Here is a 16,316-nt window from a genome sequence, read left to right as displayed (position 1 = left end):
CCAATTAAATATTGGGAAGACTAAAGCTAATTTTTTCAGTCCCAACTACAAACTCTATCCCTAGCTACCAACTCCTAGCAACTGTCTGAGACTAAACCAAACTATTCGCTATCTTGATGTCATATTTGACCCTGGGATGATCCATTCTACCACTAAAACTGCCCATTTTCATGTCCACGGTATCACCGAGCTGCTGAAGAAACCATCATCCATGTCTTTGATCGGGATTTTCCGGTCCTGTTGCTGGTTCGCCAAATTTTCTGCCCCGTCCATGAGGGGTCCCGCCCAAGCCCTCGGCCTTTCTTACCCCTAGACTCGGCCACTCCAATGCACTTGCCTGACCTCCCATATTCTGCTCTCCGTAAACTTGAGGCCATCCAAAACTCTGCTGCCAATGTCCTTATTCACACCAAGTCCCATTCATGAATCACCTCTGTGCTAGAAGTGACCTACATTGGCTTCCAGTCAAGCAATGCTTCCATTTTAAAATCCCCATCCTTGCTTTTAAATTCCTCCATGGTCTTACCCTTCCTTATCTCTATAATCGCCTCAAGCCCCACAGCCCTCAGATATCTGCGCTCATCTCATTCTGTCCTCTTTGGCATTCCTGATAATAATTGCTACACCATCAGTGGTTGTACCTTCAGCTGCCTAGGCCTTAAGCACTGGAATTTTCTCCCTAAAGCTTTCTGTCTCTCTACCTCATTTTCTTCCTTTAAGATCCTCCTTAAAAACTAATTCTTTGTCCAAGCAATAGGCCACCTGTCCAAATATTGCCTTGTGTGGCTCAGTGTATAATTGTGCTGTATAATCCTCTGGTGAAGGGCCTTGGGATGTGGAGGTACTATGTAAACATAAGTTGCTGTTGTTGATGCATCTGTGCTGTTCACCTTGACAACACTGTGTGGTAGCAAGTTCCACTAAAGAAGCTTCTCCTGAATGCCTTCTTGAATTTATTGGCGGCCTTTTTCATCTATATTTGAGGCCCCAGGTTTTGGATTTCCTCACAAGTCGAAACATCTTCTCTACGTCTACCCTAAGAAATCCCGTCATAGGCCAGAATTTTTACCTCGGCACGTACCCGACCTGAACGAACGCAAAGTGACGCACGATATTTCAGTCAGGCAGGCGTGCACGGGAGTTGGCAGCATGTCCGCTGACAATTAACAGGCCCATTAAGGCCATTAAAGTCCCAATTAAATGTAATTTTTCACCACCCATCCAACCTTACGGTTGGCGGGCAGGCGAAAAGGCCAAGCGGCCTTTGCATTTTTTAGGAAACCTCGTCCACGGGAAGGATAAGGTTTCCAACAGAAGTTAAAAGTAAAATTAAAATTTTAACTTTTCATTAATAACATGTCCCTGCTCATGTGACATGAGGGGATATGTTTTGTAACATTTTTAAAATCTGTATTTTTATTTCTTAAAATCGTCATCTCTCTGTGCCTCAGGAAGCTATTCCTGCACGCACGTGTGCGCATGTGCAAAGTTCCCCGCTTGCCCTCCTCCCCCACCCCTGCTCCCTACCTTCCCCCACAGGCAGCGCTGTGCACTGCAGCATACATTTCACACTGGGCAAGGCCTTAATTGGCCCACCAGCGTGAAATCGCAGTCTGGCCCCAAACACGGGCGGCTGTCAGCTTCCCAACCACTCCCGCCCGCTCCCGCCAAGCCCGCCCAACACGGACAAAATCCTGGCCATAATGTTTATGTCAGCTCATGGCCTTCTCTTTTTTTCGAGAGAAGAATCACAGCCTGTTCAATCTTTTTTCAGTTCTAGCAACATCCTCGTAAATATTTTTCTGCGGTGCCTCCATACCCTTTTTCTAAATAAAGAGGGGAGGAAGACTCAAATATTTGATATCGCCATAGTATACAATTGTACAAAGTTATTTTGATGAAAGCTACAAAACGAAAAGATGGAATGCGGTCCCAATCCTAACCAGCTAATTATTTAAAATATATTCAAGGTTTAGACTGTGTGAATACTTCTCACAGAATATTGTCCCATTTTAAGGGGCCAGAGCTAAATAGTCAACCATCTTACAGTCCTATCCAGATTCCTACACAATGATAAAGTCAATCTGAATTGCTGCAGGATTGTGCTTCTAGAGCTTCTCCTGGAAATATTGTTGGAAATGTATCTACAGTGGCATTCTCTATGTGTGACAACTATCCTGTAGGTCTTAGCTTCTGTTGCTGTCACCAAGAGATAGCTCCAGTCTCTTAATGGGGATTAAAAGCTAAGGTCTTGATGCAACCTAGTGATGATCCCAATAATGTAAAGGTTTGTGTTCAAAACCCATTTAGCTAAATTATGAAACTGAATTCAACAAATCTAATCATTAGAAAAGGCAATGGGAGCTGAAAGATTGCTGTAAAATCCCAACTAATTCACTTACTGTCCTTTTGCAAAGGGAATCTGCCGTCCTTAGCCAGTCTGGCCTACATGTCCCACTACATAGTTCACTCTTAACAGGGCAACTAGGAGTCAGTAATGGGTGCAGCTTAATTGCCAGTATTGCCCTTGCCCCAAGAACATTTATAAAATGCATCAACTGTGCTCCAATGATCGAGCGGAGCCTCATACGAATGGCAATGGGGTCAGTGAGCTTTGCTGAACATATGTCGGAAATATGTCATTCCTTTATTGCCAACAACTTGTGGAAAATTACTTCAAACTGCCATTAGTAAAGAATAGGACAGCAAAGACAAAACTGCTGCTGTCAGTCAACACAGATTTAAAGAGTTCACTGGTGCAAAACGTGAGAACAGTTTGAGCGAATGAAGTGTTTGCGGGTTCTTCTTGTGCATTGGACAGTCAGCGAGTCAGCAATTGCAGTTGCCCAGCAAGCTGGTAACTAAGACACATGCCATCCTTCTTGAACATTCACAATACATAGTAAAGGTTTACATTGGAACTTTATTCCATTTACAGCATGAAAGAACCACCCATTAGAGGATTTTAATGAAAACTAAACTAGTGGAATTAATGACAGATTAGCTTCACAATAGAAAGTAAGTGGTTAATGAATGATAACTTTGTGGTTGGACAGCGGTGACTAGTTGATTCACTTATGGATTCTCTATGCCATTCACATTATTCAGAAATGATCTGGAGTTGAGTATTGATAACTAAAATGCGGAAGATATTACAACCAGATGACAAGAGATAGTTAGCAGTCAAAGAGATTTGACAGTTACAGTCTGTGCTGAGGACTGGCAGATTGGATTACATTACAATTTATCAATAACTTCCATTTATATTCCCATCCTTAATATATGAAAGAAAAGCGCCAAAGGAATAATGAGACAAAATTGACACATAGAAGATTATGAGGAGTGACCAAGGACTTGATCAAGGAGGTGGTTTAGGTCTCAAAGGAGAAACTGTAAAGGGGTGGAAGAGTTTACAGAGGGGTTCCAAAGAACTAGATCTAGGCAACTGAAAACAGTGTTTCATCAGTGCCAAACATACTTAAGAATTCTGTATTATTTGATCAAAGCAAAGGTTACAGAAAAGCCAAAACCCAGTTGTTATTTTTAAAAGGAGGAGAATGGGTAGAGTCTTGTTTTGTTATCTGCAGGAGACTAAGAAGAGAAATTCGATAGAACTTTAAGTAGGTGGGTAGAATCCATCAAGAGGTGGTGGTGGGCAATGATCCCAAGAAGTGGGATAATGAGCTTTATGTCCATCTGCTTTAGGATTTATCATAAGTGCAGAAAGTCGAAGCAAAAAAAAAAACATTGAATTAGCCCCAAGTAAACTTCAGCTTATTTCTGAAATATCGAAACATTAGAACTGATTGCACATTTGCTTTATTTTTCAATATTCTTGCAACAATGACAACGCTGCATCCATTACCCTGATAAAAGTGAACAAGTGACCAATATAGTGTGGGCCATGTAGGCCAGGCAGGGTAAGAACAGCAGCTTTCCTTCAGAGAACATTCGCAGTTGGGCTTTTACAATAATACAGCAGTTTCCATTGTCCTCTTCCAAAACCAGATTTACTGAATTCAATTTCACAATTTACCAAAACAGGATTTGAACTCACAACCTTTATATTCCTACCACTACCACTAGGCTACATGAAGACTTTAGACTTTAAACCCACTAAAAATAATTCCTTCTTTCAATGTACCCTGTTCAGAAAAAAAGATCTGAGTGTACCATTTACCCCCTCTAATATAGACACATATAGATAAACTCTAATATAAATAATAATAATAATAAAATAAAAACAGAAAATGCTGGGAAAATCTCAGCAGGCCTGGCAGCATCAATGAAGGGAGAAACAGAGTTAATGTTTCGAGTCTGTATGATTCTTCTTCAGAGCTAAAGAGAATTAGAAAAGTGATGATTTTAGGCTGTTTAAGAGGGAGTGGAGCAGGTGGAGCAAAATAGAAGAAGGTCAGAGATGGGTGGGATCTCAGCTTTGTCAATCTTGCCTCAGCTCCAACCCATCCCTTGACCTATTTTTCTCCACCTGCTCCATTCCCTCTTAGACAGTATAACATCCGTTACATTTCTACTTCTCTTAGTTCCAAAGAAGAGTCATACAGACTTGAAACATTGGGCAGGATTTTCCAGACCCGCCCGTCACCAGGATCATCTAGTCCCGCTGCAAGTCAATGGGTTTCTGGCTGGGGCGCCGTCTCACCCATGGCAGGTCCCACCCACAACCGGGCCAGAAAATCCTCTGTTTCTGTCTCCACAGATGCTGCCAGACCTGCTTGAGATTTTTCCAGCATTTTCTGTTTTTTAGATTTCCAGCGTCCACAGTATTTTGCTTTTGTACCATCTACCTCCCCTGGTTTAATGACTATACCAGTGCATCATGTACTTGATATAACCACACATAGATAAACTTGAGACCATTTAAACCAATTTATTCAAACGTACTCAGCTTGGATGGTTTACACACTTCTCTTCAGTCCCACGCACTGCATTCTCTTCTTGTTTTGTGTTCCAGTTAAATAGTAAAAATGAAAGACAACTAATCAGTCACCCAGCCAATTCTTTGGCTCAATCTACAGATACAATTCTTGGCAACATTGCCATAGTAGAAAAGTGGTTTAAAACTGGAGAGGCCCAAATGTTGCAGCATATCCCCAGAGCTTTCACCTGACTGGTTTCTGGAGAAGAGCCATACAAGATGGCCATCGCCTTCAGTAGGCCATCCCTTGAACTTGAAGGCACGGGATATAACTTCAAGTGAAATTTCAAACTGTGTCTTTTAAACAACCTGGTTATTTTATAAATACTTACCCAGATAATATTTAAATGCATTGGGAGTGTACAGGTTAAGAGTGATTCTGCTGGGTTGACAACTATGGTATGTACTATTGAAGCTTCAGTGGCTGGGAATTACCAGGTTAGGTAACTTGCTACACCCGGCAGAGGGAAGACACGCGGGATCAGAATGAACAGAGCAAGACAAAGAGAGGTGGAGGTCCAACATGTCACAATACTCGGAGGGGAAGGATGGGGAGGAGAGAAACAACAGTAAGGGTGAAGAGTTGGCTGGTAAAGGAGGAAAAATCAAAGGGAAGACCAGAAAAAAACCATGTTAAAGCTATAAATACATGTTTTTAAAAAAAGGCTCCTTTGTGTGTGTATTTTAAAGGATCCAACTGGTCCATATTAAGCTGCCAATCATCACTCACTGATAAAGGTTTAATACAAATATACTGTAAAATAGCAGTTAGCCCTCGAATGGTTTCCATTCACTCTAAGATGCTACTTATTTAACAGTTCATGTAATGGATTACTGGAGTAGAATGAGAACTGTAATCTTATCAAGAAATTTCACTGACGTCAAAGCAAACAAGCAAAGTGTTAGCAATTCACAATAGTTATCGGAATCCCAAGACTAGATTAGAATTCCTTTATAATCCCATCATGGAATGATTATCAACCTTTTTTTAGTATCCCTGAACCTGCTGACAGGACAGCAGCCAAGTTCGAGCAAGTTTTTCTTCTTATTCAGCGTCAGAATGTCAGCATCACAAGCACAGCAATTTTCCCTCGTTACTAATTGCCCTTGAGAAATTGGTGGTGAGTCGCCTTCTTGAACCTATACAGTTGGTAAGGAATGTTGCTGTTTGTAGCAGTTTTTGATGCAACTGAGTGGCTTGCTAGACCATTTCAGAGGGAAGTTAGGGAGTCAATCATATTGCTGTGGGTCTGGAGTCAAATATTGATCAAACCAGCTAAGGATGGCAGGTATCATTCCCCAAAGGACATTAATGAGCCAATTGAGTTTTTACAATAATCTGGTAATCACCATTACTGATACCAACTTTATATTCCAGATTCACTTAATGAACTGAATTTGAATTCCCCCAACTGCTGTGGGAGGATTTGAACTCATGCTTGCCAGATTATCAGGGCCAGGCCTCCAGATTACTAATCAGGCAGCATAATGACTATGGGCAGGATTTTCTGCACCCACCTACTGCTGGGATTTTCCTGTCTCGCCACAAGTCAATGGACTTCTGGCTGGGGCACTGCCTCGCCCACGGCGGGTCACACCCACAACAGGGCCGAGAAACTCCGGCCTATGCTGTTGTATACATAGGGCTGCCAGGGCACTTATCCTTGGAGCGGACAACTGAACAGAAACTTCCAGACCCAACAAAGCACACATTGGAGCTGTAACTTCAGAGTAACAGGATATCTCCTGACTTTTAAATTAACAATGGCCACAATTTACATGCTAGTGTATTGATGAACCTCTGGTGACATTGGTCACAGTAAGTCAGGTGATTTGGTTAAAATTTGAGAGACGTGGTCGGGGGTGGGGTCGTGGTGGCATTGGGAATATAAGAAAGATGTTAGTCTTTATATAACATCTTTAATGACTTCAGGAGTTCACAAAATGTTTTAAAGTCAGTGAATTTCTTTAGACAGATGGTCATTCTAGGAATGTAAGGAACATGGCAGCCAATTTGCACACAGCAAGCTCCCACAATGAGATAAATGATCTGATCATCTGTCTATATTGATATTGATTGAGGGATAAGTATTGGCCAGGACACCAGGAGAACTCCTGCACTCTTTGAATAGTGTCATGGGATCCTTTATTTTACCCAAAAGAGCACACGAGGCTTCAGTTTAATGTCTCATCCAAAAGATGGGTGGTTACTGTGTGAATGATGAGTATGATACTGTAATAGTTGTGGTACCAGATTAATAAATGCCACAGTTTTGAGTTCAAACTCCACTGTAGTAAGCTGTGAAGCTGGACTCAATAAACCTGGTCACTTGTTGGATGACTTGTGTCTGAAGGCACCTAACTGTGACAATTCCACGCTGATAGCTCCTTTCATGTGTCCAGCAATGGGATCTTGTGACTGAATGATATCTGCCTATAACATCACCAGGGAACCAAAAACATACTGAACTGTTTAAAGAGGATCTTTTTTCAAAATACAAGAAAAGACACTGACCAAATATGGCTACCACAAGTCATCTGATGTCTAGAATTGTAAGTGGACCACTTCTGAATAGTTACTATATGGATTGCACTGCAGGCATGTCCTGACATGTTGCTCATGGAATTTCACACCTCAGAGGTGTCAAGGTCCACTTCAAAAAGGACTACTGAAAGAAAGATATTGAAAATGCAAAGTGTGGAACTTTAATCAACTGTAATCCTATCTACTGGAATCCTACCTAATGGAACTGCTAGCCAGCCAAGATATGCAATCAACAAAAATCTATCTCCTGTTTCTTTCTACTATCTCAAAATGTGTCAAAAGTTTCTGAGATGAAACATCAAGGTGTGATTACTTGTTCTATGACTACAATATTAGTAGTTAATGACTACAGCAGCCAGGTAATTGAATTCCTTTGGAATATACAGTGAGCAGGACCAAGAACTAGGGTTTGCCAAGCAGAAGCAAAAGGTTATGCAGAAGCTGCTAAAGGGGCAGTAATGAAAATCTCTCTCGAGGCAAGTAAAGCACTAACTCTAAAGCCTAAAAATCCAGCACAAGAGGTACTGAATTTCCATCAGAAGGAACCTTAGGAGAAACTCATCAATTTCTGGAAGACAGATAAAGGATTTTTTAAAAAGGCAATTGTCTCCAGCAAGTGCAGTTACATGGACTTCAATTCAACTCTGGGACTTTAAAGGAACCAGCTAACTTGAAATTGCCACAATGTTTAACAATCTATGCCTCAAGGACAAACCAAGGACTTAAAAGTATATTATTTTAAATTTTTATTTGGACTCTAACTTTCCTTTCTTCTGATATGTGTGTATGTAATGTCATGTCTTTTTTTAAAAAAAAATTCCTCCTCGGGTTTACTAGCTAATAAACTTGCTCTTAATGTTCACTTCATAGATAATAAAATGACTCCTTAATATTCACTACATAGATAGTTAAAGTACATTTGGGGCAGGATTTTGCCCTTGGTGGGGGTGCACGGCAGGGGCAGTCAAGAAGCTGACCGCTGCCCGCGATCAGCTCCCGCAATGCGATTTCACGCGGGCGGGCCAATTAAGGCTCACTCTGCATGGATCGTGAGCGACAGCACTGAGTGCTGCCTGTGTGGGCAGGGAGAGCCAGGCCTAGCATGCAGTTCGCACATGCGTGAGAAAGAGCGCTTCAATCTCCCTGAGGCGCGGAGCTGAATTGATGCGCTGTGTTAAGAAAAATGAAGAGAATAAAAATTTAATAAAACATATCCCTTCATGTGATTCAAAAATAAAGTTTTTATTTAATGTTTATTTGTTTTAGGATACCTCATCCCGCTCATGGATGAGGTTTCCTAAAAAATTTAGAGAGGCCGCTTGGCCTTTTCGCCTGCCCATCACTGTTAGGTTGGAAGGGCAGCGTAAATTTGAATTTATTTAGATTGTTAATGGCCTTAATAGACCTTTTAATTATGGGCGGGCACGCAGCAAACTCCGGTGCGCGCTTGCCGCCCAAAATATCACGAGACTGCGCAATGACATCAGGACACACGCCCGACGTCATCACGCGTCATTTTGTGCCTGTGCATGTTGAGCACACGCCTGCCCACTGAGCTTAATATTCTGCCCTTGGATTTGGAAAAAGGTTTTCACAGGGAAAATAAATTTTAAAAACCTATGTGGTGACCAACCAAAGAGGCTGAATGGCAGGCAGCCAGTTCACTCCTCCTTAAATGGTCATAACACACGTGAGTACTGACTGACATGAGAAGTGTATTGCACAATGAGACATTTGGAAGAGGAGCAGGAGGAATGACTGCCTCATTTGCTCATTAGCAATGGTGTATTTGGTATTTTATCATGTGGAGAACAATTACTCAATGTCATATTCACAATATCAAACCTCCTGAGAGAGTGAAACTGTTGCTAAAATGTTGACATGTCATTGGACATTGCAGAATTATGATCATGGGAGCTTTTTTAAAAAAATGTATTATCAGTGGGTTTCTAAGTCAAAAAGTAATTGTTTTTTGCAGTTCAGAAATCCTACCCCACAAGTAAAAAGGGGTTGATATTAAAATTATTAATAACGTCTTTGTTAATCTTTGGTACTACTGACATGAGATGAAAAATGTTTAAATACTGAAGCATCAGGTTTCTTGCATCTTCTCAACATAATCACAATATGTCAAACTTAAAATAGCTAAAAAGATAATATTTCTTAAAGTATCTCTTATGGGTGTCAGACTTTTAACTATTAGTATTTCCTCTGTTGAACAGAGTCTTTTTTAACTCTAATTTAGATTCAATTCAGATACATGCATTAACTCACAGCTCACTGGTGTACCCAACCAGAGTTAGATGTTCAGCAGAATCATTCGCTTTCTACAAACATGGCAAACATGACACCTGAATAAATATCAAACTTCAGAGCCCAGGAGTTTGATTTGCTTAATTTGCACTAGATCAGTAGAAAATTACACATTAGCCACCACATGGTACAGGGTCTGAAACTGCATTGTGCCAGAATTTGCTGGAGTGAGGCATCTCGGTGTGTTTTGTGATGTAAATTAAATTATTTCCTCAACCCTTCAGTTTTTTCATTGCAAATTGCTGGAGGCGCAAATTGATAACAAGGTTAATGACACATCTGATTGGGACCTTGGTGAATGACAGGGCCTGTAGTCGATTTTCTCTGAGAATTAAAGGTAGAGAAACAGAGGATATATGGTGAATTAAAGTCAAATTAAACACAGAAAAAAGAAATAGAGGGAAAGAAAGATTTGATTATGGCAGAGAAAAAAGCAGGAAAGGTAAAGTATGGAAAAATAATTTTAAATTTAAGAAACCTCCACAACTAATGTACTACCTGCAGGAATGAGACTTTGCTGCTTTGTTGTACCAGATCAGGATTGAATGCCATTGCAGGAACATAAATCTCAGCATTAAAAGAGCCTTTATATCGTTAGATAACAGTCCTAACTTTCTGCACCAAGTTCAATTTGTTCGAACAGCACAAATTAGGTATTATCTTGCAACTCATGGGGGAAAGCAAGGGCAAACTCTTGTGTTTAGGAAACTAATGGTGCAAATCATCCAGCAATTTGTGGCAAGCCACAAATCACTGTGTAACTCTTCCTTGTCACAAATTACTGGGTTTTTTTTTAAAGAAAATGCACTACTAATGCAGTGTGCATTTCCCTTGCTGTTATCTTCCCAGCAAATTCTGATCAATGTGTTTCTTTGATAACACCCCCATCACCCCCACCGCTATTATGTTTTAGTATATTTGCATATCTATTGTAAATGTGATAAAACTATCACTAAAATAATAGAAGGGAGTTTCAGGCAGTCAGATCAAGCTTTTATACACTGGGCTCTTGGTTTTGATGAATATACTGGCAATGCTCAAGCACTTGCTCAGTTAAGTTAGTGATGGTCACAAATTTTGCACACACAGCTAGAGTGATAGCATGTGCTCTGTCAACACAGAACCAAAATATTGTAGATACAAGAAACCAAAAAAAAAGAAAACAGGAAAACACTGGAAATACTAGGCAGGTCGGGCAGCGCCTGTGGAAAGAAAGAGTTAACGTTTCAGTTCACGATGTCCTGATGAAAGGCCATTAGCCGGATATGTTAACTCTGATTCTCTTCACATGGTACCTGGCCTGCGGAGTATTTCCAGCATTTACTGAACGTCTGTTTGTGCTCTGTTAACTCCACGGTACCAACAAAGCCACAAGTCCTGTATGGCCATTGGATTCTAAAGAGGATTTGCCTGACACCAGCCCCTTTTTACTCATTGATGAAGAAACCCACTGACACTTGGGGAGAGGAGGGGTTAGTTCAAGTATTGTGCAGAGTCTCTGAAAAAATTACCTTGCTGATCACAGATATAGCCACAATTAAAAACCGCTGAGTTTTAGTAAATAATAATATTTACCAACTAAGATGGGATCTCACCCTGAGCTTCTCTAACTCTGGCCTATGTTCCTTGTCCCTTCGTCAGTACCTGCAGAATCTGCAGCCCCCATCCTCCTACACTCTCTAACACTTATTCCCCGCTGTCTGGTCACGTCTTTCCCCTTACCTCCAAAAGTCTGAGAATTTAATTCTGACAATATCTTCTGGGGAACCCTCCTGTTCCATGTCCAACTTCTCCCTCTACCTTCAGCCCCCCCACCCCCACCCCACCACGTTCAAAAGTAGAAGTGCTTGCTGGGAAGGCTGCCCCCAGCTACAGAATCACTGCTTTGTCTAACTCGAAAAAATGAAACTTCACTTAACCGACGATACCGCCCAGTTAATACCGTAGCAGTTATACAAATAAACCGTTAAAAGGTGGGGGGGATCTCCATTATAAAGATCCCCATCTCTTACATCGAAAGAGGCACAGCTGGGCTGGTAACTTAAAAACCATCCGGTCGACGCACATTGTAGAAATGAAACATGCACTTGCTGCAAAACAAAAACAGAATTACCTGGAAAAACTCAGCAGGTCTGGCAGCATCGGCGTTGGAGAAAAAAGTTGACGTTCGTGGGCGAAAATCTTCTCCGCCGATGCTGCCAGACCTGCTGAGTTTTTCCAGGTAATTCTGTTTTTGTTTTGAATTTCCAGCATCCGCAGTTTTTTTGTTTTTATCTATGTACTTGCTGCACACTGGCAGGGAGTAGTGCAGTGAGAGGCGACAGGGGTGACTTAATTAATAGACGTGTGTGCACCAGAGAGACACTGCAGTGCATTGAGTGGTACAAGGACTCGAGTGTGTGTGTGAAAGGAGCTAGAAAACTACCAGCGTGACATGGTTAAATTCTTAACCGTTCCATTTCCCAAAAGGTATGCTTTAATCTGAACCAACGATCAAGCTGTGTGACAACGTATTCCTTTACCCTTAATCGGTAGATTAAGATATATCCATGTCTGGGACTTATGTCGGTGGCAGTGAACATGGAACTACTAGTTCTGATTAGCCCAATGTTATATGAGAGAGGAATGTGAACAGCACCACCCCATGTAATAAACTCTGCTGAGTTTTTCCAGGTAATTCTGTTTTTGTTTTGGATTTCCAGCATCCGCAGTTTTTTTGTTTTTATCCATGTAATAAAGCTTGTTCCATTTACATCGGAAACTGCAGAGCCTGGGTGCAAGTTACAGCACAGCCCGAAGTTGTCGGTCCCCTACCAAGTGAACCTTTTATTGTGCAGATCGACAGATTATTCTTCCCATCTCCCTTAAAAATAAATAAGTTTATTCTACAGCAGATTTTAGAAGCATAACTGGCTCACAAACATCAGATTTCGGTGATTACAAAGCACTCTAAGGAAGATTTTTATTCGATAGAGAGAGAGAGAGGGAGGGGAGGGGAGTGTGGAATCCACAATTAAATTTACCTACCTTTGGTCACTCCAGGATTGAACTGGGTTTCTTCATTTAACCAAGGAGCCCAGTGCCTTGTGCGGCTTGTTCGGGGTTCCAGCAGAAGTGGGTCAGCTCCACACACACAGGTCTAACTGGCAGTTTAGTGCCACAGAGGTAGGACAGGAGAGAACTCAGTAAACTTCAATCCGGTGACGACATCTCAAAATTAAATCACAAAAGGCTTTTCTTTGCAAGATACATTTTTTTTTGATTATGGGGGTTAAAATTGAGCTTTATTCTTTGTAGAAAAAGCATCAACTTCTCAGACCAAACCCAATCCACAGGAAAAGTTCAGATTTGCAACTTGGCACCTGCGAAGTTAGGAAAACTTCGCTGAAACTTTGCCCCAAAACCGGCGCTTCACTGCCCTGCCCCTATCACTGACCCCATTTCCCCTCTCCAGAATTCGGCAACCTCCACTCAGCTCTGGATAAACCTCCCATCTTCATTACATCCACCTCAATAAAAAGGTGTCCGCCGGGTCCTAGATGTCCTCGTCACGCACAGCGACAGATCTATTAACCCTTCCAGTGCCGCGCCGCTGTGCAGCCCCAAATCGGCAATCGATGCAAGTTTTATAATATCATATGAACAGCCTGGAGAATAACCCACCCTGTAGGTAGTTTCTAATTTGAAACTATAGAAACTAAAAACAGACCTATCTTTTAAATTGACCAACCATCTTTAGCAAACATTTTTTCCCTTAAGTGTTTGCATTGTAAATTTTAAATATGTTTTAACAAAATAATTTAAGGTGCAAAATACCGTGAATATTGAATTCAGCTAGAATTATACATAACAGCTTTCCATCACGATTTTGGCGTGATTATTGTTGGTTAAAATAAATAGCCATTTTCAGTTTATCTGGATGAAGATTTAATAATTGCAAATTAAAAATACTGTTTAGTTGATTAAATGAGTTATTTCCCCTCCGGTCTAAGAAGTGCAATAATTGCATCTATCTTAGTAGCCCATTGGTCATTTAACCCACTTGCTATGTAACCTCACTGAGCAGAAATTCGCTGCTATGTTTATCCAACGCGCAAGAGTACACTTCAAAAGTAATTCATTTATTGGCCTGTAGCTGTGATTAAGGGCCATTAAAGTCAGTTTTTATTGTCAATGTAAAAACCAAAGTATTGTCATTTTTACATCTACAGGTTTGTTTTGTAAATTAAATTGAGAGAAAATCAGTGGGAGGAAAATTTGGACCTCAAAAGGGCAAGAGTGAGGGCAAGATAACAATTATTTTGAACATCGCAAAAACACAAGAGAAAAAGCCAGGGACTTTTTAAAAAAATGTCCATTCGAGCTAAATGTCAAAACACAGCTATTAACAGGGTTAATAGGTACCACATTCAATGGATTGTCACTTAACCCCAAGGTATGTTTTAGTTTAGTTGGAAGTAAAATTGCAGAACCCAACGTTTATCACTGTTGCACCACCTATTTACCTGTCACTACGATGGTCGAATATTACAAATGTTACGAGATGATGCACATGACAACACTTGCAACCTAATGTTTAGCTTTAAACATTCTAAATGCCTAAGCCAGTGTTTGATTGTTTTTTCAGGGATTATCAGTGCACTGCTGCTCTAACTCCGTAATCAAACGGGCATAGAAATTGCTACTTCTGTAGTATAAAGAACTACATAGAATTTACAGCTCAGAAATAGGTCATTCGGTTCAACAGATTTATACCAGCGTTAAGCTCCACACGAACCTCCTCCCACTTTATTTCATAACCGCCTGTCCTTATATTCCAATTTCTCCCTCATCTAGCTTCCCTTTAAATATATTTATGCTACTCACCTCAACCAGTCCATGTGGGGCAAGTTCACATTCTCATCACTCTCTGGGTAAATAAGTATCTCTTGAATTCCTTACCTGATTTATAAATATCTATCTTATGTTTATGTTCCTGAGTTTTGGATTCACACACAAGTGGAATTTTTTTTTATGTCTACCCTATTGAACTCCTTTATAATTTTAAGGTCCTCTATCAGGTTACCGCTCAGTCTTCTCTTTTATAGAGAAAAGAGTCCTAGTTTATTCAGAATGTAACCTTAACTCAAGATTATATGAAAAATATTTATGTTCCACCTCAGTGATTTTGGACCAGTGCTTACAATTGATTCAGAACCCTTAAAAAAATCCAAATTGCACAATCTTCATTTCTTTCCCTGTAGAAAATTAGTGAATTCAGCATGAGATTTACACAAGGCATGGGTGCAATTCATGTGCATCCCTGGAACAATGGGGAGTCCTGGAGGAAGTTCTCAAATTTGGGAGGAAATTATTTTTTCTTGATCCACCAGTCAAAATAAAAACAAGTGAACTTATCAGTGACAAATGATTTTAAAGGTCTCTATATAACATCTATCTCATTCATGTTGAAATTTCTAGAAATATTTTGCACTCCCCACCCCTCCAGCCCCACACCCACCCTCCCACCCCACCCCCCACCCCTCACCCCCTCCCCCAAACACCTCCCACCCCACCCCCCACCCCCTCCAGCCCCACCCCCACCCCACCCCCCCACTCCCCATCATCCCACCCCCCACCCCACCCCCAACCCACCATCCCCCCACACCCCTTCCCCCCCACACTGCCCCACCTCCAATCATTCCTCAATGTTTGATCACATCAAATATGCCACGTCAATGACTCAGTCCTTTCTTGTATGTTGGTCATTAATTTGTCCTACTTCAATCACACCTCTCTGAAATATCATGACAAAATAAACTGGTCAAAGTCCAAAGCACTCTGTCACTTGCTGCATCCCTAGCCAAGCTGTTCCACTGCAGCTACAACACTGGCATCTACCCGGCTATGTGGAAAATTGCCCAGGTATGTCCAGTACACAAAATGCCAGACAAATCCAACCTGGCCAGTTACCACCCCACCAGCCTACTCTCGATCATCAGTAAAGTAATGGAAGGGGTCATCATAGTGTCTTCAAATGGCACTGGCGTAACAATAACCTGCTCACTGAGATCCAGTTTGGGTTTCACCAGGGCCACTCAGCTCCTGACCTCATTACAGCCTTGGTTCAAACATGGACAAAAGAGCTGAACTCCCAAGGTGAGGTGAGAGTGACTGCCCTTGACATCAAGGCAGCATGTGACCAAGAATAGTATCAAGGACCCCTAGCAAAACTGGGTTCAATGGGAATCAGGGAGAAAACTCTCTGCTGGTTGGAGTCATATCTAGCACAAAGGAAGATGGTTGTGGTTGTTGGAGGTCAGTCATCTCAGCCGCAGGACATCACTGCAGGAGTTCCTCAGGGTAGTGTCCTCAGCCCAACCACCTTCAGCTGCTTCATCAATGACCTTCCTTCCATCATAAGGTCAGAAGTGGGGATGTTTACTGATGATTGCACAATGTTCAGCACCATTTGTAACTCTTCAGATACTGAAGCGGTCCATGCCCAAATGCAGCAAGACCTGGACAATATCCAGGCTT

General features: G+C 41.4%; 1 protein-coding gene across 2 annotated transcripts in view; it reads right to left on the bottom strand.

Annotated features, from left to right (window-relative positions):
• Nucleotides 1-13,307, bottom strand: part of LOC121292664 (tandem C2 domains nuclear protein) — a 62,013-nt gene extending 48,706 nt beyond the window's left edge. The window contains exon 1 of one of the 2 annotated variants that reach the window (XM_041214924.1): nucleotides 12,825-13,307. The gene's annotated coding sequence lies outside the window, so the exon portion shown is untranslated. Of the gene's footprint in view, nucleotides 1-11,910; nucleotides 11,936-12,824 lie in introns of those variants that run through there. The other variant, XM_041214926.1, reaches the window with a different exon arrangement.
• Nucleotides 13,308-16,316: the final 3,009 nt, after the last annotated feature.

Source organism: Carcharodon carcharias, chromosome 20 (assembly GCF_017639515.1).
Source record: "Carcharodon carcharias isolate sCarCar2 chromosome 20, sCarCar2.pri, whole genome shotgun sequence".
Lineage (NCBI taxonomy): Eukaryota > Metazoa > Chordata > Chondrichthyes > Lamniformes > Lamnidae > Carcharodon > Carcharodon carcharias.
The sequence above is the reverse complement of the archived record's forward strand: the minus strand, read 5'-3'. Positions and strand labels throughout refer to the sequence as shown.